General features: G+C 40.2%; 2 protein-coding genes across 3 annotated transcripts in view; both read left to right on the top strand.

Moving 5' to 3' along the window:
* Nucleotides 1-22,076, top strand: part of LOC114662108 (gap junction beta-1 protein-like) — a 396,450-nt gene that overhangs the window by 24,879 nt on the left and 349,495 nt on the right. The window lies entirely within an intron of this gene.
* Nucleotides 2,647-22,076, top strand: part of gja2 (gap junction protein, alpha 2) — a 33,882-nt gene continuing 14,452 nt past the window's right edge. The window contains exon 1 of the mRNA XM_028817004.2: nt 2,647-2,915. The gene's annotated coding sequence lies outside the window, so the exon portion shown is untranslated. The remainder of the gene's footprint in view (nt 2,916-22,076) is intronic.

Genomic DNA, 22,076 nt, shown 5'->3' with positions numbered 1-22,076 from the left:
TATTATTTTAAGATAGCCATTTGTAGTAAACAACAGTACACAGCCTTTCGTAATGTCAATGTTGAAGACACTTTTAAGCAAGAACTGAATAATTAGGTTAAAAAAAGTCCTTCTCAGGTCGTCCTTGGGCTTACATTTCTTGCATGAAACGGAGAAAGTCAAGTGAGGTCTGATTCTGCCGCACTAAAAGGATAATCAGTTCGCTTAACGTACCTTTAAGGCCTCCATCCAATTTTGCAATTTTCCATCTCTGGAGTTTCTGTTCTCCTGAGGTACAGGTTAGAATTGTTTTTAGAAAAAGCAAGATTGCACCAATTTAACAAATCTAAGCTATTTGACAAGTGGCATGGAGGTTCCAGACTTTACCTGATAACCTTCTCAATAGGGTCTATCCTTAGGGAGTGAATCTTCAGCATCCCCCCTTGTGAATTTCCCATCGGGATTAATAAAGTATCTATCTATCTATCTACCCCCCGTCCTATTGAAGGCATCCCTACACATCTACTGCTTTAGTGCCACTCATAATTACACACTACAACTGTTTCAAAAACTCTGCTTGGATATTTTTTGACTGTACAGTTTGTAGGTCTTCTTCTTCCATGACCAGTAATGGAAAAAATGAGCACAGAGAAGTAGAGAGATTGGGGCAACTCCATGTGCTGGTGTCTCAGCGCTCCACTGTCCCAGGTTCAAGCCCTCTGCCAGAGTCTCTGTGGGGTTTCCTCTCAAATGTCAAGAAGACACTCAATTTCAAACTCTAAACTGTGTTGCGGACGGCCAGGGCCCTTACCCACCCAGGATGCCCCTGTGATGGAAGGACTGGGTGAGAGGACAGATTCAGGGCAATACCTCCCCCCAGTTCACAATGGGGCTACGGGTTTGGAGCTTAGAAGCTCATCCCTGCTGGCCACATCAACTGGAAGAAGGTTTGGGAGCACATTTGGGTGCCTCACTCCATTCAGGGAGCCAGAGTCGGGAGGAGCTGGACGAAGCTTAATGGGAGAGGAGTGGAGCTGGCAAACAAAGGAGTGAAGAAGACGGGAAAGGACCATTTCTTGTCACTGTGACTGTGCTTATTGCTGTACGGAGCGGAGTAGAAGGGCCCCACACTACAAATAAAACGTGTTGTGTGGCAACTCGTGGCTCTGCCCGTCTGTGTTGGGTTAGGGTGGCTGTGCACGCCCCGGTAGTCACAAATGATACCAACTGCAAGTGCCCCCTGCAATGTATCAGCATCTGTCCAGTGCCGGTTGGTGACTAGCATAAGATCTGCAGGTAAACTCCTTGAAACCGGAACTGAGTAAGTAGATGGAAAGATGAAATTAGAAAGGGTGACTGCTTATTATGGACGTACTGAGTAAAATATCATGAGGCAAACCGTAACTAATTGCCTCAAAAAGGTAGCCCTCTGGGACTGGGTCTTCATAAGGATTGTGCACATATTGTGAACTTACTTGTGTGTTGCTACCTAAGAAATGATTTATTAGAACCAAAACAATACTGGGGTGGCGCAGTGGTAGCGCTGCTACCTCGCAGTTGGGAGACCTGGAGACCTGGGTTCGCTTTCCGGGTCCTCCCTGCGTGGAGTTTGCATGTTCTCCCCGTGTCTGCGTGGGTTTCCTCCGGGCGCTCTGGTTTCCTCCCACAGTCCAAAGACATGCAGGTTAGGTGGATTGGCGATTCTAAATTGGCCCTAGTGTGTGCTTGGTGTGTTTGTGTGTGTCCTGCGGTGGGTTGGCACCCTGCCCAGGATTGGTTCCTGCCTTGTGCCCTGTGTTGGCTGGGATTGGCTCCAGCAGACCCCCGTGACCCTGTGTTCGGATTCAGCGGGTTGGAAAATGGATGGATGGATGAAAACAATACTGTAGATATGATGTGGTAATTAGTGACAAAAAAGACCTAATCCAGTAAAGCATTACCAAAACAGATTTGCACATGCCAGAGAGAAGAAACCTTCATCTGCTAGAAATAATAGATAGATAGATAGAGGCATTATATAAGGATAGATAGATAGATAGATAGATAGATAGATAGATAGATAGATAGATAGATAGATAGATAGATAGATAGATAGATAGATAGATAGATAGATAGACTGCTTACATCAATACATATATTTTTCCATAAATTACTATAAAATTGAAGATCTTTCTGTTTTAAATCCAAGAAACAAAGCGCCAACACTAACTTTGACAGGACATGAACGATTTGATCCGTAACTCTCAGGTTTTTATTTTGTAAATATTTTTTTTTTAATTTCCATTTCTTTCTCGTTCCCTCTCTCTTTCTTCTCATGTCGGACCCCGACTTGTCCATCTCCAGTTTTTCAACTGTGAAGCCTCCTCAGTATGTGGCTCTCCCTCCTCTTCTGCTGCAAGTCACAGTTTCGTCTTTCACTTTCAAGCCCCCTAGTGAAGGCGCTTCGCCTGCTGACAAATGGCTCCCGATCCGTGGAATTCCAACTCAGTCTATCTGTGATAGCGCTTGATCTGTGCCTCCTGTCCTAGTAGCCGAGTATATTTAGAAAGCTAAGTGGTCCCAAACTGCGCAGAGGCCGCTATTGGAAGTCTGTACTGTCAATCAAATCGTTACGAGGCCAGTCACTGAAATCCCAGTCTCGTTTTAACAGCCAAATTTAACCAAGCACGGAGGGTATTTTTGGAGGTGGGGGTGTAGATGCTGTGGTACTTAAGCAACTGAAGAGCTTAGGAGTTTACAACAGAGCACAACTTTAAAGTCTTTCCCGACTTTTAACATAATTATCTTCAGCACAAACTCTTTCCTTTACTCGTCCCTATTCAAGAGCTTAGTCTTGGACTGCAAAGCTCTGGGATCTCTCAAAATGTGCCGGTGACCCGAGTGAAGACTCCGATCAGAGGGACACTCCTGGCCCTGGACATGTGTCAACAGAAAAGGTAAAGAACTAAATCTGCGCTTGGAAAAGAGCTTCACTGTGGAAAGAAAATACTTTTTATTATCTTGATAATCAGTATGAAAATATGATTTCGTTTGAGTCTAGGCGTTTGCATAGAATTGCTTTGTAAAATAAAAAGTGAGGGAGAATCAACAGTGTGAAACGTTAGGCCTCCGAACCAAAGCACCTGCTAGTTTCTGCGAAAAATGCAATTTCTAGTCGACATTCCTTTGTATGTCTCTAATCTGACTTTCACATTTTCAGTATATCGAAAGGCTTTCGTTTTGTATAGTGCCTTTCACTCTAGGCGTTATCACATGTAGCTTTGAAACCGATCGAAGTTCAGTTACCCCGCGTCCGTCTGCTACTAAATGAAGCTCAAGACATGGTGAGCTCACCCGGGGCCTGCGAGGTTGCTTTGGAGACATTCGGTGTTATTATTATTATTATTTTAAACATAGGCAAACTTCATTGATCTGGTCATTGGCTTTTTATTTTTTTTATATCCGTTATTCACAGTTTCCTCTGTTATGTCGGTGCTCCATTTTTGTATTTTCATTGTTCTGCTTCGCTTATGTATCAGGTATGGTGTCGTAATCTTACAGTCCTGTAAATCACTCTTTGGTGTTGCAAGTTATTAGCGCTACGTAAAATAACGATTGATTTCATTAGCGCTCTCTTCATTTGATCCATTTTAATCAATTGCTGTAAACCTTACATTTTACTTCAACGAACTGCTTTTTTGACATAGTTATTGATTTGTGAATTTCTGAAATTAAGTTGGAATCCTCACCCCTTGAAGAAATCACAGCGCTAAAGTCTGATGGCAAACTAACATCTCAAGACGCTATGTTCCTGTAAATCGAAAGTTACGTACAAGTGCATTTAAACACTTCACGTTTGTTTTTGGGCCTTATCTATTCCTACGTATTTGAAACATAAAAACAAAATAATAATCAAGTACATTTTGCTTTTCAATCTTGTAAAGCGTGATGATTAGATCGTTGCGGATGATAGATAGATAGATAGATAGATAGATAGATAGATAGATAGATAGATAGATAGATAGATAGATAGATAGATAGCCACTCAGGCCAACAAGAAATCGCATACTATAAAGGCAAACGTTTTATGAATGCCATCGGCAGTTGGTTTATTCAGGCTGTGATTATTTTATTAATTCGCCCATTTTCACACCCCCAATTTCGGTGAACCAAGAGGGCGACGCAGATCTTTTCACTGCAGCGCTGATTTTCAAACATAAACAGCCGAGTCTGTGTTAGAATCCGATGCCTTTTTGAATCTTTTTTTGCGCGGTAGTTGGTGCTGCCACTCCGTGAGCTCCGTCGATGGTGGATTAGAGTAGCTGTGAACGTTGGGTTTTCACGTTCTTTCCACAGTCTCTAAACTGGGCCGGTATACGGTGTCAGGGTCTTCTTACTCGTGGCGCTGGGCAGTGGTGACGTGTTGCATGTCGATTAGCACACGCAGGTATGAACAGTGACCCTCTAAACCTGCCGTATGCCTGTACAGAAGTGTGCTGTGCGACTGACTGGCGTACGTCTGGCTAACTTTCTAACCTCGCTGTCGACACTGTCGGAGTTGATATCACGGTCTTGGATTACTCCTGCAGTCCAGAAAAGGATGTTGATGTGGTTGAGATTTATGTTTAGTAAATATTTTTATTGGCTGATGTACCTCGAAGAACATAAGTATTGCAATAATTCTTTCTCCAATTGAATGGTGATGCACAGTACAGGCACCCTGCCTTGCATCCCGAATAGACGGTTCTTTGCAAATCAGCGTTCCATGAGGTCCCTTAATCTTAATCATTATCACCTTCTTCTTCTTTTCACACATTTTTTCTGGGGTCGATGTGCTTGATGAACCTTTTCCAGACACTTCCTCGCCAATTTTCCTTCACATCTTGTTGTACTTTATCCATTCACCACCTCGACTTTGGCCTCCATCGCTTTCTCTTCCCCTGTACTTCCATTCCCAGGACTCTTTGCCAGTGCAGGATTTACGTATAAGCTACACAAGCTATAGCTTAGGGCCCCCGCCTTCTTGGGGGCCCCCAAAACAAATTGTCCGAGTGAGCAATTGTCATATATACTTAAATATACTACAGCATTATTTGTCCCAATCAGGCCCGGCCTTAGGCATAGGCGAAGTAGGCGACCACCTAGGGCCCCAGGGGTCCTGGATCGACTCCTTGGTCTAATTTTCACGCATTTCACAGAGCTTCCAGGGGGCTCTGCCCCCCCTTAGGGGGCCCCTGGACCCCCCTTTCGCCTAGGGCCCCATAATACCTAAGACCGGGCCTGCTCTTTGCCCACATATTCACTGTCTCTCCTCATCGCATGTCCATACCTACTTTCCTGTGCTTTCTTAGATATCTCTCCTACTTTAGTTGTACCTCTGAGTGTCTCATTTTGTATTCTGCCCTTTTTTTTTTTTTTTGGTAACTCGACACATTGATCTCAACCTTCTCATGTAACGTCTGCTCTTTATGTTTTGAATTTGCTACAGCAGGCTTCACTTCAATTAAAAAATTCATTAAATGAAGCTAATGCAATTACCTGTAAAGGTCCACGCAAATGAATCAATCCCGTCAGGACTAATTGTAATTAATGTAATAACAGTCAGATGAATCGCCCAAAGATCAATCAAATACATTTTGGGTAAAATAAAGTATTGCTAATTTTTTTTTAATCCTCCCCCTCAACACTTGATACCTTTTTTGTTGGTAAACGCGATGCTCCTGCAGCATCTTCTGAGACGCATTGACTTAAAATGAGATTTTGCTGACTGCTCGGTCCAATTCACGAGGAGCTTCACGGTGCAGAGCTCTGAACTGCTGCTGGGTCTGTCAGGTTCCTGTAATCCCGAGCTGTGGTGACAGGAGTTGTACCTGAAGTTACAGTATGTCACACTTCAGCAGCTGCAGCTCTACCCGACTCGTTAGAACTGCCAAAAAGACTGTCTTCTATGCATTTTATATGGGAGAGTAGAATCCAGCGCGCTGTATTACTATTACAATCCTTAAACAATAAGGTGTTCGCATTTCGTATACCGCTCGGGTTTGGCCCCATTTTCCTAACGGACTGATCTTATTATTTCTGAAACGTGACATAAAAATACACACTAATCAGGAGGAATGTTTACATTTATTACAGTTCGTTTTCTAAACGTATTTTTCCCTGGTTAGGGTTAGTAGAGTGGGCGGCACGGTGGCGCAGTGGTAGCGCTGCTGCCTCGCAGTTAGGAGACCCGGGTTCGCTTCCCGGGTCCACCCTGCGTGGAGTTTGCATGTTCTCCAAGTGTCTGCGTGGGTTTCCTCCGGGCACTCCGGTTTCCTCCCACAGTCCAAAGACATGCAGGTTAGGTGGATTGGCGATTCTAAATTGGCCCTAGTGTGTGCTTGGTGTGTTTGTGTGTGTCCTGCGGTGGGTTGGCACCCTGCCCGGGATTGGTTCCCTGCCTTGTGCCCTGTGTTGGCTGGGATTGGCTCCAGCAGACCCCCGTGACCCTGTGCTCGGATTCAGCGGGTTGGAAAATGGATGGATGGGTTAGTAGAGTTAGATACTGGAAACCTTTAAATACTGTACTGTTTACCTCAGTTCATTTGAACTGGATTGAGTTGAATGTATTGTGTAATTTAGAAAAAAAAATGTTTTTGTGTATCATTTTTCTTTCGTAAGCTAGGAGGGGCGGCATTATTTGCCCAAATGCTCAGTACAAGTCGTGTGTAAGCAGCAGGGTTCGGAAAAATATCACTCATGAATGGAAAAAAAAAGTAAAATTCTCTGATTTGTATCCACAAATGCTTCAAAAATAATTTTCAGACTGTCCTTCTGTGACAACATCAGACACAGCAGTTGAAGTATATGAGGCTGTAGCTGCGTTTTCCCAAAGTTTCCAAAAAATGGGATTCAACAAAGGCCTGACGCGCAGAAATGATTCCACAGACAAAATATCTTCGTTTTTTAAGTGTTTAGTTAAGTTTCAAAGTAAAACAGTTCACACAAAAAAGAAAATTAAAATAGCAAAAAAAAAAAAAAGGAAAAATTTATAATAAGAAAAATTCAGTTCTAAGCTTATCTTGTTACATCTTAAATCGTTACTAGTCACTTATAATACCATTTCAAAACGTTTCTGAACCATTTCAAAGCGGTCAGAAAACTGTATGCTTATCCCATTTCTAACTTGAAAATGGGTCTTTCAAGTCCCTGTTTTAAACACAACTGAGCTTATTACCACACTGTTTCTAAGTTATAGCAGGAAGATTCTATCTCTTACTAACTTATAGGGGGAAAAGACTATACCATTGTCTATGACTATGGAAGAAATTATATTCTATTCAAATTAAGCAAACATTAATATGAGTTTAACTCAAAACTTTAACTTTCTAAAATTGGCTCTTACAGAGGCAATAACAAAAATAAACATTACACCGATAATAATTTCTAGGAAGATAAACAACTCATTTACAATTTATACTTTCGTTTCGTTATCAATCCGAATGCGTTCTTGCTCATCCTCACCTATCACTTGTACTCTACACTGGTTCTGGTTTTCGCAGCGTAATAATGTTAAAATAATAATTAGAACACGGCTTATCAGTGCGTCTATACTATATTCTTGTCTAGTTGACGCTTATAAATAATTATATGTGAAAAATTATTGTTGTTTCTCTATATATGAATGCATCTATGCAAAATGTATCTTAATTTTTCTCTATACGTCATTTTAATTTCCTATTTAAATAGGTTAACATATTCAGATTGCGGTGGGATGGCGCCCTGCCCGGGGTTTGTTTCCTGCCTTGCGCTTTGCAATGACTGACCCCCGTGGCCCTGTAGTTAGGATATAGCGGGTTGGATAATGGATGGATGGATGGATGAATAACATATTCAGATATGTTGGGGGGCGGCAAATTGCAGCACAGCACCGCCCCGCCCCGAGCGGCACGACCTCGAACTACGCCACTGCTACCAACGCCTCACGTATTCCAACTTATTTGGTTTTGGGCTGCTGTGAGGCCGATGTCTATCCTAGCCACACACAATTCAAGTCGCTCTACTCGCCAGGCTTGTGAAAGTAAACATTGTAGTATTCCATTAAAAACTGTGCGACAGCAGTGCTAACCACCGCAGCATTCATTCATTTTTGTCAAAATTATAACCAAGCATAACTCATTAATTCTAACGTCCAACCAAATTTAGACTGCCTTTATATTGCTCACTCACCTTACAGCCATTACTGTAGTGACTAAAAAAGTCGTTTTCATGCACCTTAAATTGTGATTTGACAAGGATCATCGTAGACTATTAAAATTGCAATAACGGTGACTTTATTTCGCACATTTTAAGTTCTACGCGCGCTGAAATACAGCACACAGGAGCGACTCGGGGGTACATGACGCCCCTAAGCAGTGTTAGCTGCGAGCGCTGACGATTCGTAAACGCAATCAGAGAGAGAGAGAGAGACCCCCTTGGTGACCCGCGCGCTCGCGACCACAGGTGAAATGGACTACCAGGTTCCGCTTGGAAATCGGCTCGTATCTGCGGTGAACGGTGGAGGAGTGCTAGAATAGGCGGGTGTCATCTGGCCGATGCCTGATATGTCTAATAAGGATAATTCAGCGGAGCAACACTGGACTGTATGGCGCCTCACTGAACCACAGCTTGACAAAGAACCGTTATGTTCTGTGCAGCGTTCACTAACTTGGTTCTTTGAGCTTTAAAATTGTTTCTAATGCGCGGACAAAACAGCAATCTTTAATGTATACTCGGCTAGTAGAATACTAGCAGATCCAGAAAATCTGAACTTAGACATGTGTTATGCAATGAGTCTTTTTAAAATAATGAACCTATTGGTATTTCACAAATGTGTTATCATTTAGTCATTGAAGTTAGTGCTTTTGCAAGAAAAAAAAAGTAAAATGTAAATTCCATACTGAAAAGGAAAGAAGGATAAAGACACAACGATTCGTCTGCATAACCTTCATCATTTGACGTTGTGTCTTTAACCTTCTTTCCTTTTCAGCGCGGCCTTTAACGTTTTTACTATCTATTCCTGTCAATTTATGGAGCCTGTAACGGATCTAAATAAATAATTGTTCTTTCTGGAAACTCCCCCCTCCCACGTGGCGTCACTCTCACACTTGTTTTCCAGACTGTACAGCCAGCCCCGAGCGTGTACTGTACCTTGCAGCAACGTAAAGAATAACATTTTTGATTTTTTTTTTTCTTTTAGAATAGGATGCTACAGTAACACAATTGATCTGTACCAAATTTAAAATGTATTTGGATCCGATTTCACAAATATTGAGATACCTACACATGTTACATTGGCTTGAGAAGTTCTCTGTTATGGTGACCAGGGCGGGCATAACATTGTTTCTTGCAATCAGTACAAAGATAAATATAATGTATATATTTAAATCGACTGCTGAGCACGTTTAGTCGGAAAAGACTCATCTATTTGCATGCCACAGATAAAATGACTAAATACGATTAATGTAAATTATAATCAACAGAGTTAGATGTACTCAAACTCATGTTGTATTTATACTTTTTGTAACTACCAAGTATGTATTACACTTGACGTTGGTCATATAGTTAACTTATTATGAAGAAACAATTCACGAATCCCTGCGGTGGGTTGGCACCCTGCCCGGGATTGGCTCCAGCAGACCCCCGTGACCCTGTGTTCGGATTCAGCGGGTTGGAAAATGGATGAATTCACGAATCCATTCACCTTCAAAACAACTATCTATTTCAGGGTTGCGTGGAACCCGAGTCTATCACACAACAGAAGCGCCACTCCAATAATGGGTACAGTTGTGTCACTCATACACAAACCTATCGGGATAGTCTGGACTCGCCAGCTAAGCTAACAACGGACATATGGAGCCAGGGAAACTAAACTCCTCATATGATCTCCAATCACATATTTTCATGTAAAATCAACTTCACATTCTAAAAACTCAACATACGTGTCTATTATCAATAGCAAGCAATGTTGTTCATTAATTGCAGTTAACGAGACTGATGTACCGTTACATCGAAAGAGAGAGAGAGAGAGAGAGAGGGAGGGAGGTTGGGAGCATGCGCGAGACAAGTAAATATATTGATGTCAGGCGTATTTCTTTTGCGTCCAACAGACCACAGACAGCACAGAGTTGCACTCACACTGCCGGTAGTTGGACATTTGAACCGGATATTCCGAGAACGGGTTTATTAGTGTTCGTGAGTCCAGCGGTCCACTTCTTTACGGCGCCAGTTCACGATAAGGAACTCTCGGTACTTTGGATGAACTCGACGGACGGCAGAAATCATTTCCCTGCCACCAGAGGTCGTACACGATTCGGCATGACTGATATCTTGCTTCATTTAAAGGCAGCCATTCTACCAAGGGTTTTAAGTCATTTCAGGAGGGATTAACATTTTGTCAACTTTTAAACCCGCAATTGCATACCGAGTTGAATGGAAAAGATTCACCGTTTGTGTAAACATAAATAAATAAGTAAAACGTATACACACAGACAAACACACACAGTCTGAAGCATTTTTGACTACACTATCACTATTACATAAATAACACTCCCAAAGAAGGGCTGTGGGTGGCTGCATAAAGCAGCCTGGTGCAGATTTGCAGTCCATCACAGGGTCCACTCACACTCGTATGATATAGTTGTTTAAAATAGTATTCCTTATTTTATACCGTGTAATTTAAGACTGGCACCATCCTAAAGTGCTTTACATGACCATCAGAACACAAGACCCCACTTTTATTGCTTAATTTTAGGGAGGCTAACAAGACTACTTGAGCTGCAGTAAAATATGAATGTGTACAAACCCTCTAGCCCTGTCTGCTTATCAGTAAATATAATTACAATTTCAGACTAAAAGCTACACACATATCATTTATTGGGATAACTGTAGCTTTATATGCAGTAGCTGAAATATTGATTTATACAGTTGTGTTTGAGGTTAACACAGATGCCTCACAACCCTAAAGGTCTACGTTCAGTTTTCTAGCCAGTAAGTAGATGAGATGTGAATTTGTACTTTCTCTCCCTTGCATGTATGCACCCCCATATATATCTAATTTTGTCACAAACATTTGCATTTTAGATCAGTTGGCAGCTCTACAATGGCTATGTGGAGCGAGTAGGGTGTGCGTGTGTCTGCTCAGCGATCAACTGGTGCTCCATGCAGGGATGACTCTTGTTTTGCACCAAATGCTGAAGGGATTGGCCTCGACTCCTCTTAATCTCATCGTAGGAGCAGGTATATTAGAAAATAAATTGGTACCGACAGTTATTTTTATTAATATCCCTCATTCAAACTGTAACTTTATAAAAAGCTGCAGTGGTCAACAATTTTTCAAATGTAAAGCTGTAACCTCAGACTACAAACCAGTTCATGAAAGCCACATGATGTCTACAATTTTTGGAGGCTGAAATGAATGGAAATGGCATTGAAACAGAACTTACTCTGTTTATTCTGCATCAAGAAATTACTGTTTAATTTTTCCAAGTCTGTAGGACTTCTTTGGTGTGCAGCATTTTTGTTCTCAGCCTTACATTTTCTATGTGGGAAATAAACGGAGATTCCAGTACGGAGAACAATAAAGGTTGAATATGATGTTTTCTGTCCAGTAACTGAGAGTCCCAGCCATGTTTTGTTTTGTTTTTTTTTATTTTACTAGGCCTTTAATGACAACAGTTGAAGACTGTGGGCCAAGTGTTATTCACAAAGTACTGACCTGCTCCAGCAAGAGGGGACAGGTGCAGATGCACTTAAAGCATCATTTAGGTTAAAAAAAGCACCTGGAAGACCCCGAGGGGCACATGAGAGCATGGTGGTCGACAGGGTCTGTGAAAGAGAACCCAGGCAGGGTGGAGGGTCTGTTTATAGAGCAAGGATCAGATCTCGCCTGACAGTGCATTGTAATGAACGAGCCCCTCTGCACTCTCCTGTTTTTCTCTTCACACCCATCTGGCTAGTAACAGAAAAACAGACAAATTGTGCCAATATATAAAGAACCAGGGATATTCAAAAAGTTTCCACACTTTTATATTTTTGTTGGAAACGGTGAATGTGGGAGGAGTAGTAATTGGGCATTAAAAAGTTGGTACGACGCTGGGACAATTGCATCACAAACGAAAGCGAATATATAAAAGAGTGATGTCATTTTATTTTTGAAATTCTTAATAAATTGATTAAAACGTCCCTCGTATAAATGCTTACATGTTGCAGCATGATAGCAATAAGTATATTCCTCTAAGTAAACGCAATTTACATTTCTATGCTTTCTAAAAGCTGTTTTTTCAACCTTAGAAATAATGCAAAAGTAAGATGGTTTCTTAAGCCAAAGGATCTTGAAAGCTCTACTTTTATTTATTTGTTCCAAAGCAAAAACGTACACATAATGTACTAATGTACTATTCAGAGCTCTTTCATGTATGTTTACAATGCCAATGTATTAACAGTTAATTCAAAACGCTGCACTAACAACTAACTACTGTAAGTAGCACTGTAACGTCCTGTTAGATCATCTCTCCAGCAGCCTAGAGAATTCTTTACAGGGGGCGCATATCCAGCTTAAAATCTCAAGGGTAAATAAAACTAGGAGCCGCAGTGTTTGGATTCGGAACTCAATGAAATCTAAAATGTTTTACCTACCCAAATTTGAAAAACATGGTGGAATATTTTATAAAGTAAATAAGGAAATAAATACATGCATTGTGAAATGTAACAATAAACAAATAAATAAATAATACAATGATATGTGAACATTCATAATTAAATGTGGCACAAAATACAGGTTTTGTTGGTTATTTCTTTATGTATTTGGTACATTGCCATTTGGAGCCTACATAAATATTTGGTGATCACATTTACAGCAGAGGGCGGCACGGTGGCACAATGGTAGCGCTGCTGCCTCGCAGTTAGGAGACCCTCCCTGCATGGAGTTTGCATGTTCTCCCCGTGTCTGCGTGGGTTTCCTCCGGGCGCTCCGGTTTCCTCCCACAGTCCAAAGACCTGCAGGTTAGGTGGATTGGCGATTCTAAATTGGCCCTAGTGTGTGCTTGGTGTGTTTGTGTGTGTCCTGCGGTGGGTTGGCACCCCACCCAGGATTGGTTCCTGCCTTGTGCCCTGTGTTGGCTGGGATTGGCTCCAGCAGACCTCTGTGACCCATCCTGGATGGATGGATTTACAGCAGACATTTCAGCTGCAGACTCCAGACAGAATCCATCCATCCATCCATTTTCCAACCCGCTGAATCCAAGCACAGGGTCACGGAGGTCTGCTGGAGCCTCCAGACAGAATGATGAATTTAAATCTTCTTCAATTCAAGTAGGGACATTGTACAGTAATTCTGGGGAACTTTTTCTTTCACTCATGTCCACCACCATTGAAGTTTAAACATGTGCTTTGGGGCACATTTACTAATAAATTCATCAATCAAAACACAGCTCACTAGAGCTCACCTTCTCATCTTTGACGGATGAAAATGACAGCTTTCATTCGGAGGCATTTTTCATGTTGTGTGAAATGTCACTGAAGTAAATTAAATGACCAGTAATTAAATCTACTCTCTCTATATAAAATCCTAAGCCTAAAAGTGCAACGATTTTATGTGATGTTTTTTGTCACGCTTTAAATCAGGCTTATTTTAAAATCCACATATATATGTTTGGTATCATTCTTCTCAGAATTTATCGAACTTTAGTGTGATGTTGTTAGATTTTCAGATTCTTATTCCATTTTTAAATTATAAACTAAAATATCAAGAAACTCGTGGTTTTCAATATCAAGAAAGTCGTGTTTTATAATTTCAATAAATCCTTATTATTTCAATAATTTAGTTCAATAAATTACATTATTATTATTTTTTTTTAAAAACTCTCTTTCACAGGAACAAACTATAAGAAAAAAATGATCTCTTCATAACACCAGTGTTTGTATTTAGGTGATTTAGTTAGCTGAAGGTCGAGTTATGATGACCCATTGCATACCACTTTAGTTTTTATGTGATTTTTCCTGTTATTTATAGGAGTCATTTTTTAATAAAAAAAAAAAAGTTTTTTTTGTTGTCTATAAGAATGTCTGTTAAAACGAATGGATCGTTTATTTAGTCTCTCATAAGTACTCACCGAGCATAGTGGACCTCAGTTTAACGGGAATACTCCAATCGGTAAGAGAGTAAATATTTTATTCTCATTTTTCACTCCATTAAATAATACATTTTTCTTTTACATATTTATAGAATTTTGTGATTTTGACTTCAATAAATAATAATTTTGCTTTTGTACATTTACAGATTTGACTAACATTCTGGCAGCAACTGAGGGTTATTATATATATATATATATATATATATATATATATATATATATATATATATAAAGAAATAAGCAACACTAGTGTATTCAAATATACATATATCATTTTGATATCATCATTACATTTCACAATACCTTTACGTATAGATTTTATTTTTTCCAAAGTAATCTTTTAAAAAGATGCCCAAGTACTTTCAACATTTAAATTAAGGACACATCCTTACTTGATTGTAGCATACTCTTGTTGCAGATGTTACTGAAGCTGTTCATATTGCTTGGTTTTATTCATTTCATAAATAACTGTAGTAATGATTGCCCATCACTAACTTATTTCCATTTTCTTTCTGTTATTGGCACTAAGTGTGGCACTTGGTCTACCTTGATGTGGAAGTTTTGTCACAAATAAAGAACCCGTTTTCAAATGTTTTGTATTCAACATTTTTGTTTATAATTTTCCAAAGGACTAGGCTTTTTCAGAACACAGTTTACCTGTGACTGATAGAATCTAGACTTAAGGAAAAACAAGTACAATCTTTGCATTTATCAAATGATCTTTCTTAGTTTTACACTCCAGAATTTTACTTTGTTATTTCGTTTTATGTCTTTTAGCCAGTAGTATATTTGCATTTAACAAATACAGTAACTGTTAAGTGAAAGTCTGTCGACTGTTCATGCAAAGGCTCTTTATGCCCCATCCAGGGTTGGTTTTTGATTTGTGCCCTTTGCTACTCAGGTAAGCTCTGGCATCCAGAAAACTTGGACTAAGTGGGTTTAATAATGTTTTATTATGAATGAGCTTCACATTCAGCGTCAACTCTGTGGAATGTCATTTATTTATCTTCGATATCCCTTTGTGCTGTTCTGGTCATGGGAAATAATTGTGAAAGAATAGTCCTGTATGGGACAATACTGAATCCTTCAGTTTTACTTAAAGCCTAACAATTTGCTCTGTTCATAGGTGGCAGGGTTAAGGTATGTTCATAATTCTAGTAAGGGTCTACAGCCCTACGTGCAGGGATGCCAGACTCAGTTCCTGGAGGGCTGCAGGTTTTTGTTCCTGCCACTTTCTCCATTAGTGATCAGTTACTGCTGCTAATTGAACAGAATGTCTTTGGTTAGTTTTAACTGACTTGCCTGTTCACTTTCAGACCTCTTAATTGTTTCTTTTTATTAACTTACTAGCTAAAGAAAAATGAGATGCAAGACAAGCCAACATATGAGTAGCTAAGACAGAAACCTCAAAATCCAACCAATTTCTTAATTAGAATATGATTCTTGTTGTTAGGGAAACCAGTTATTTAATTTAATGTTTGTTGGTGCTACAGCAGATATTTTCAAAACTACTGATTATCTTTTTTTACGAAGGAACCATCACACTGTTTTGTGAACCAAAACATAAATATACTTCTCAGATGGACACAGGGGTGCAAATCAGATCAGGTTAGTTTACAGTGGGAAATATGCAACACTTAAATATAAAAGCACCACGAATGCATTTGTATTTTGGCATTTTGCTTCACCACATCAAACCATTCCTCAAAAATCGAAGCACGCACATTGATCCTGTACGCTCTGCAAAGAAGCTTTCTGTCTCATGTTGATAGAGACGAAGGGCCAGTTTATACTTCACACTCAGAACGCTTACACGCATGCATCATGGCTGCCAACGCGTTCCCAGCGTTCATTTGATGCGCTCTCTGAGCACATCGTCAGAAATTAACGCAACGCATGTCTGGGTTGAAGTACCAGCAAAAAATCGGGTGGCACAGTGTGCTTAAGTTGGAATGTGACGTCAGAGTCTGTGTTTACTATAAACATCATAATAACACGATACATTTTAAAGGTCTCACATACCATCTTCTGTACACCTTCACAACAGCATCAGAATGTACGGCAGCACATTTGAGCCACAGAGGGAAAAAAATAGTGACACAGTGAAAAGCTCGATTTTATGATTAAAGTGGAAATTTTGACTTTAATCTCGAAGTTTATTTTGCCCGTCGTAAACATCATTTTAAAACTGACCCAGTTGTTAATCTCTACGTGCTTCTGGGGCTTCCTCCTGAACTAACAGCAGTGGCAAGCAGTAATCGCCACACAGTACATATTAAATGTATGATATTCCAGCTCTCTACACATTTAGAATCGTTAGATTTATACTTGATGTCACTTTCATGATGAAATGCATAAAGTAGGTATATTACATTTTACAGATAAATCGACGACTTCATTTAAATAATGAATACTTTTAATAATTACACATATGGGGGGCCTGCTCAGTGGCGGAGCAGTAGCGCTGCTGCCTCACAGGGAGTCACGTCCCTGGTGTTCCATGTTTTCCTGGTAGGTCTCCACTGTGTGTTCCAGATTCCTTCCAAAGACATGAAATGTTTGGGGATTTGGTGACACTAAAATGACGCTAGTGTATGTGTGTGCTCGTATTCATCTTGTGATGAGCTGATGCCCCATCTAGGGATTGTTTCTGCTTCGTGCCCAATGCTTGCTGAAATGGGCGCATCCTTGGATTGATGGATGTAATCATTAAACATCCATCCTTTTCACAGATATTGTCAAGGTGTCCTCGGAATTTAATGGATGTTTCAGGCAATTCACAACACAGCAAAGCTGAACGTTTTCTCACTGTGATGATATCTCGCACTGCCACCTGATGGAATCTTCCAGATTTACGTAAAGTATGTGCACGAGTATAAACAGTACAACGCTTGCGTAGCAGTAGTGTCCACAGACGAACACGTCCTGTCACGTCACATGAAGTTTAAACCCGGCCTTAACCCAACCTAAAAAGGCAAATCAATTAAAATAAGGTAAAAAGTGTTTTTCATTAAGAATAGTTACAGGCTTGTAATTAACAAAACTGTACAACTGCTGCAGTCCCCCAAGATCGGAGTTTGACACCCCTGCCATGGTATGGTGAAGACAACTGGTGATATGAGAAGAAATGAGCAAGGCTGCCATTGAAACATAACCTACTTAGGCTAAAATTGTATAAAACTGAGATACGCCATACATGCAATTTATTTGCTAAGGAATGCACATTGAAAGGTACAATATATTGCAAATTGCCAAATGTCAGCTTTACTGTTTCCCAATACTCCCTCACCATTCATTGGCCAGATTCAATATTTACAAAAACAATAAATAAAATGCAAACTAGAGTCTTTTCAAAAACAATCTGTACTGAAGTAAATATGCTTCAGGCTAAAATTACTAATATAAGCAGGAGTAAGTTTAAAAGTACTGACCCCTTGGATGGGATTGCATTAAATTTAATATTTAGTTTATTTTCTCATGTGTGTAACTGGGTCAGTTTCTCCCGTTCAGCACTCCCAAACTGGGTCACTAACCAAGGCTGGTACTCATGGCAAAGTGGAAAAGGAATTTAACATGCCAGTCTCTGTAACGAGAGGGTGAAAGAGGTTGCCTACACCTAAAATGAAGCATTGTTGTAGGCGAATATGAAGTGTCGAAGAGAGTGTCACCTTGAAACATCTTGCCCTTCAAAAAAAAAAAAATTGTGAGGAAAACAGTAACATACTATTGCTTAGCCAACCTAGTTCTACTCTGGGAAAGCTTCAAATAAACACAAATGGGCAGGAAGATGCCCACCTGGCAGCGCCGATACTAATGAGAGTCTTTATCACCCTACGTCACAAGCACCTCAGCCAATCAAAAGCAGGGTCAAAGTGCAATTTGGACACCGAGTGAAGAAGCAGCTCTTGTATCACTTGTGACGCGTTACTCCAAAGCGCGACGGTGAGCTTCGTGAAAGACTCTGCATATGGAGATGTCTTATAAAATTGCAAAGTATGATATTAAATAATATGGGACATAACATAGTTACTGGACTTGGGTATCTCACACATTGTGAAAGCCTTTGTAAAAACTGCAGTTAAGTGCAACTGTTACCAGATTATCTTCCTTGTCTTTTATACAACTATTTGTCAGGAAAAAAAATAAATAAATAACCGTGCCTCCTTCCATCACCATGAAGATCTGGAGAGGGTTCCATGGTGCTATATTTGACTAAATTAACTTGTACTTTGAAACTATTCGAGAGAGTCAGATTGCAAATATACCAAGCTTACAAAATAAATGTATCATCCATCTATCTATTTTCTGACTTGTTGAGAGGCACAGAGGCAGCAGCAGTTAAAGCATACATTTGGTGCAAGGCAGGAACCAACCAGAGCAAAATTCATTGCAGGGAACACACATGCACACCTCATCACACTGATGTCAGTTCAGAGTTACTACTGCAACTAAAGTAATCCACAAATCTTTGGGATGTGGGAAGGAGAAATGCACAGAATGTGTAAGTTTTACACAGCAGTGTCTGGACCAGGATTTAGACAACGTCTGAGACAGCAACACTAACCAGTGCTCCACTATGCCACCCACATTCATTTTGTAAAACTACTGAACATTTAAAATAATTGGGTACATCGTTTCTGAACAATTCTCTAATATAATGAGGAATAAAGTTAATAATTACATAAGCAGAGATAAGAGCTAGTAGGGGATGCCATCCCTAGTAAGTACAAATAGTAGCTGTGTGCAGATTAACAAGGCAGACAGTGGTTATAGTGTGTGGTTGCCACATTTGTACATACTTCAGTTGTTCTTGGGTCTGATATACTATATTTAGAGTTGTTTTTAAAAAAAATTAACACAGACAAGGATGGTTGATTTATCAAAAGAGTAAACACTGGCTCTCATGCCTATGCTTGAATATAAATAAATATGCAGTATATACTCACTGGCCGCTTTATTAGGTACACCTTGCTAGTACCAGGTTAGACCCCTTTTGCCTTCAGAACTACCATACTTCTTCATGGCGTAGATTCAAAGTGCTGACATGATAGCATCACGCAGTTGCTACCAATTTGTGAGCAACACATCCATCAGGCGAATCTCCCATTTCTCCACATCCCAAAAGTGCTCTATTGGATTGAGATCTGGTGACAGTGGGGGTCTAATTGAGTACAGTGAACTCATTGTCATGTTCAAGAAACCTGTTTGAGATGATTTAAGCTTTGTGATATGGCACGCTATTCTGCGGGATGTAGTCATCAGAAGATGGGTACACTGAGGTCATAAAGGGTCAGCAACGATACTCAGATAGGCTGTGATATTTAAATGATGCTCAAATGGTATTAAGGGATCTAAAGTTTGCCAAAAATTATCCCCCACACCGTTACACCACCACCAGCAGCCTGAACCGTTGATACAAGGCAGGATGGATTCATGCTTTCAAGTGGTTGATGCCAAATTCTGATGTCACAACAGAAACTGAGACTTGTCAGACTAGGCAATGTTTTTTCAAATCATCTGTTGATCAATTTTGGTGAGCCTGTGTGAACAGTTGCCTGTTCTTAGCTGACAGGAATGGCACCCGGTGTGGTCTCCTGCTGCTGTAGCCATTTGTTTCAAGGTTTGACGTTTGTGTATTCAGAGATGCTATTCTGCATACCTCAGTTGTAATGAGTGGTTATTTGAGTTACTGTTGCCCTCCTCACTCACGCGCCTGCCTTGGGACATGTATATTACCTCTGCTTAGCTAGCGAATGAGAGAACTAATTAACGGATTTAGATCGGGTTTTTCTATAACTTGCTTGAACAATCTGGTTGATCTTGCTAAGAATCAGAGTTTGCTTGCAGGAGTGATATATTCACTCTAATCTGAGACAGAGGCTGCAGGCTGAGGGGCGGGGTAAGAGTAATGTCAGGAGTGGGAAGCCGGGCAGGGCTCTCCACACTGTCCTTTTACACTAATTCGCAGACGGAGCCGTGGGGCATGGCTAGTGTGTGTATATTATTATATATATGAATGAGAGAAAGAGTTCCCCATACCAATTAGCCAATGTGTACCAAAATTTACATAGTTGCTCTCTAGGACCATACAGATAAGACAGACTACTTTGGAACTCAAAATTTTGACCCTAGGGGTCCCAGTACCTTTTTTTTTTTCCTCCTGTGTGCTACAGTTTTCACCCGTTGGCTTGGAGGAAGTGAAACATTTGAACAAATTGAAGGCAGACTACCAGACAAAATGACCAGCACTTAACACTCACCTGGGCAGTGTTGCATGCTGCTTCCATCTACTGTAATATAAAAATTAGTACCTTGCACTTTTGCTGGGTGTGGTGGCTGAGGCTTTGATTGAGAGTAGAAGTATGCAGTGCAACACAAAGAAGATTCAAAGGGTTGTTGTTTCACTCCTGCTTTCCTTTATAATTTAAGCACTACAAACTATCCTCCATGAACTAAGAGATGAGTCAGACAGGATAGTGTTAATAGGTTCAACCCAGCAAGGAGTTGCTACAATTCAGGATTCCAATCAGACCCAAAAAGAACAAATTCTCCACTCACTGAGAAAGAGACGTTGACAGAGAGACATCTAGCAATAACTACAGGGTCAGCGTTTAAAAAAAACACCTAAACCTTTGCTTTCTTTCTTTAACCCATTCTGTGTATATACCTGTGCAACACTGGCTTCTTTGGATAGTGAAAATGATAAACATTAAGTATATGACCATGATATTAGTTGACAATTATCCAGCTTTGCTATATTTCAAGCCAGCAGCGATAATATTCTGGAAGGGAATTAAGTTTAAAAAAAATTAATTTAAACCACACCCTCTAAATTCAATTCAACTCAATTCAATTTTTAAATAAAGCTCTTCACTGGGTACAGGTTGAGACTGCTTACTCATAAATACAACTATAGTAACAGTAAATTATTAAACCACACATTTACATAAACAATTGATATAAAACATTAAATAAATATTCAAATAATTAACATAAACATACCATAATAAAGTCCATTATTATTATAGTTGAGATCTGGCCAGTTGACAGCAAAGGAGAAGAAATCAAAAAATCAACTCAGCGACAAACTTGAAGAAAGCAAACCTCTTGAGGGATTCATGGTTGGTTACAACAGAAAAGGTCACAGTTCTGATGACTTAGGCCATCTGGCTACTCGAATCCCCCCCCCCCCAGTGTATTCTGCAACAATTAAGTACATGTTCTAAATCAAACCTCCTTGGCTGTAAATTAATATCATGGGTGCCATGTAGGCTGGAATGTGCAGAGTGCAATACTATACAGCAAACAAGGTCAAATTCCCACACGTGAAAGCATTCTGTGTGAGAGGATATTACACCGGTTAGGGTGGGAGAGCAGACACAGCCCCTCAGGACATTTTTCATTGTAGTGCAAGTTATTGAAATTTTACAGTTTAAAAAAAAAAAAAAATCTGTCAATTCATTATACAAATCTGGTTAGCCTATTTAAGGAGCCCAGGTATAGCTTAGATCGATTATGACCTGCTGTGCAAGGGCACCACTCTGGGTATTCTGGGTTCATTATTAAATTAGGTTGTCAACTTGCACCACAGTTCTCACTAGAATCTGATAACTCAAAGGTTTGAGGATATTCAGGAAAAACGACATTTTCTTATGAAAGTATCCACATTTTTTTTCAGATTCTTAGTATATCTGTTCCAGTCACAAACCAAACACATACACACTTTATTTGAATAGCAAATACTGAAACTCTGCCTTAGAAAGTGCAGGCCTGGGTATCATCACCCTGGTGCCTCACGCATTCAGGCAGAGGACCTCAACAGCTCACAATCCTCCTCCTCCTCCTCCTACTCTGGTGCATCTCCAGTCTGGCAGCTGTTTAAGTTCAGGTTGCCATAGCAAGAGAATAACAGAAACATTTTTTTTCTCTTCAGGATGTGCTGGCCATCAACACCTCATGCCCTACGTC

Source organism: Erpetoichthys calabaricus, chromosome 12 (assembly GCF_900747795.2).
Source record: "Erpetoichthys calabaricus chromosome 12, fErpCal1.3, whole genome shotgun sequence".
Classification (NCBI taxonomy): Eukaryota; Metazoa; Chordata; class Cladistia; order Polypteriformes; family Polypteridae; genus Erpetoichthys; species Erpetoichthys calabaricus.
This window is presented reverse-complemented; position numbering and strand designations above follow the sequence as displayed.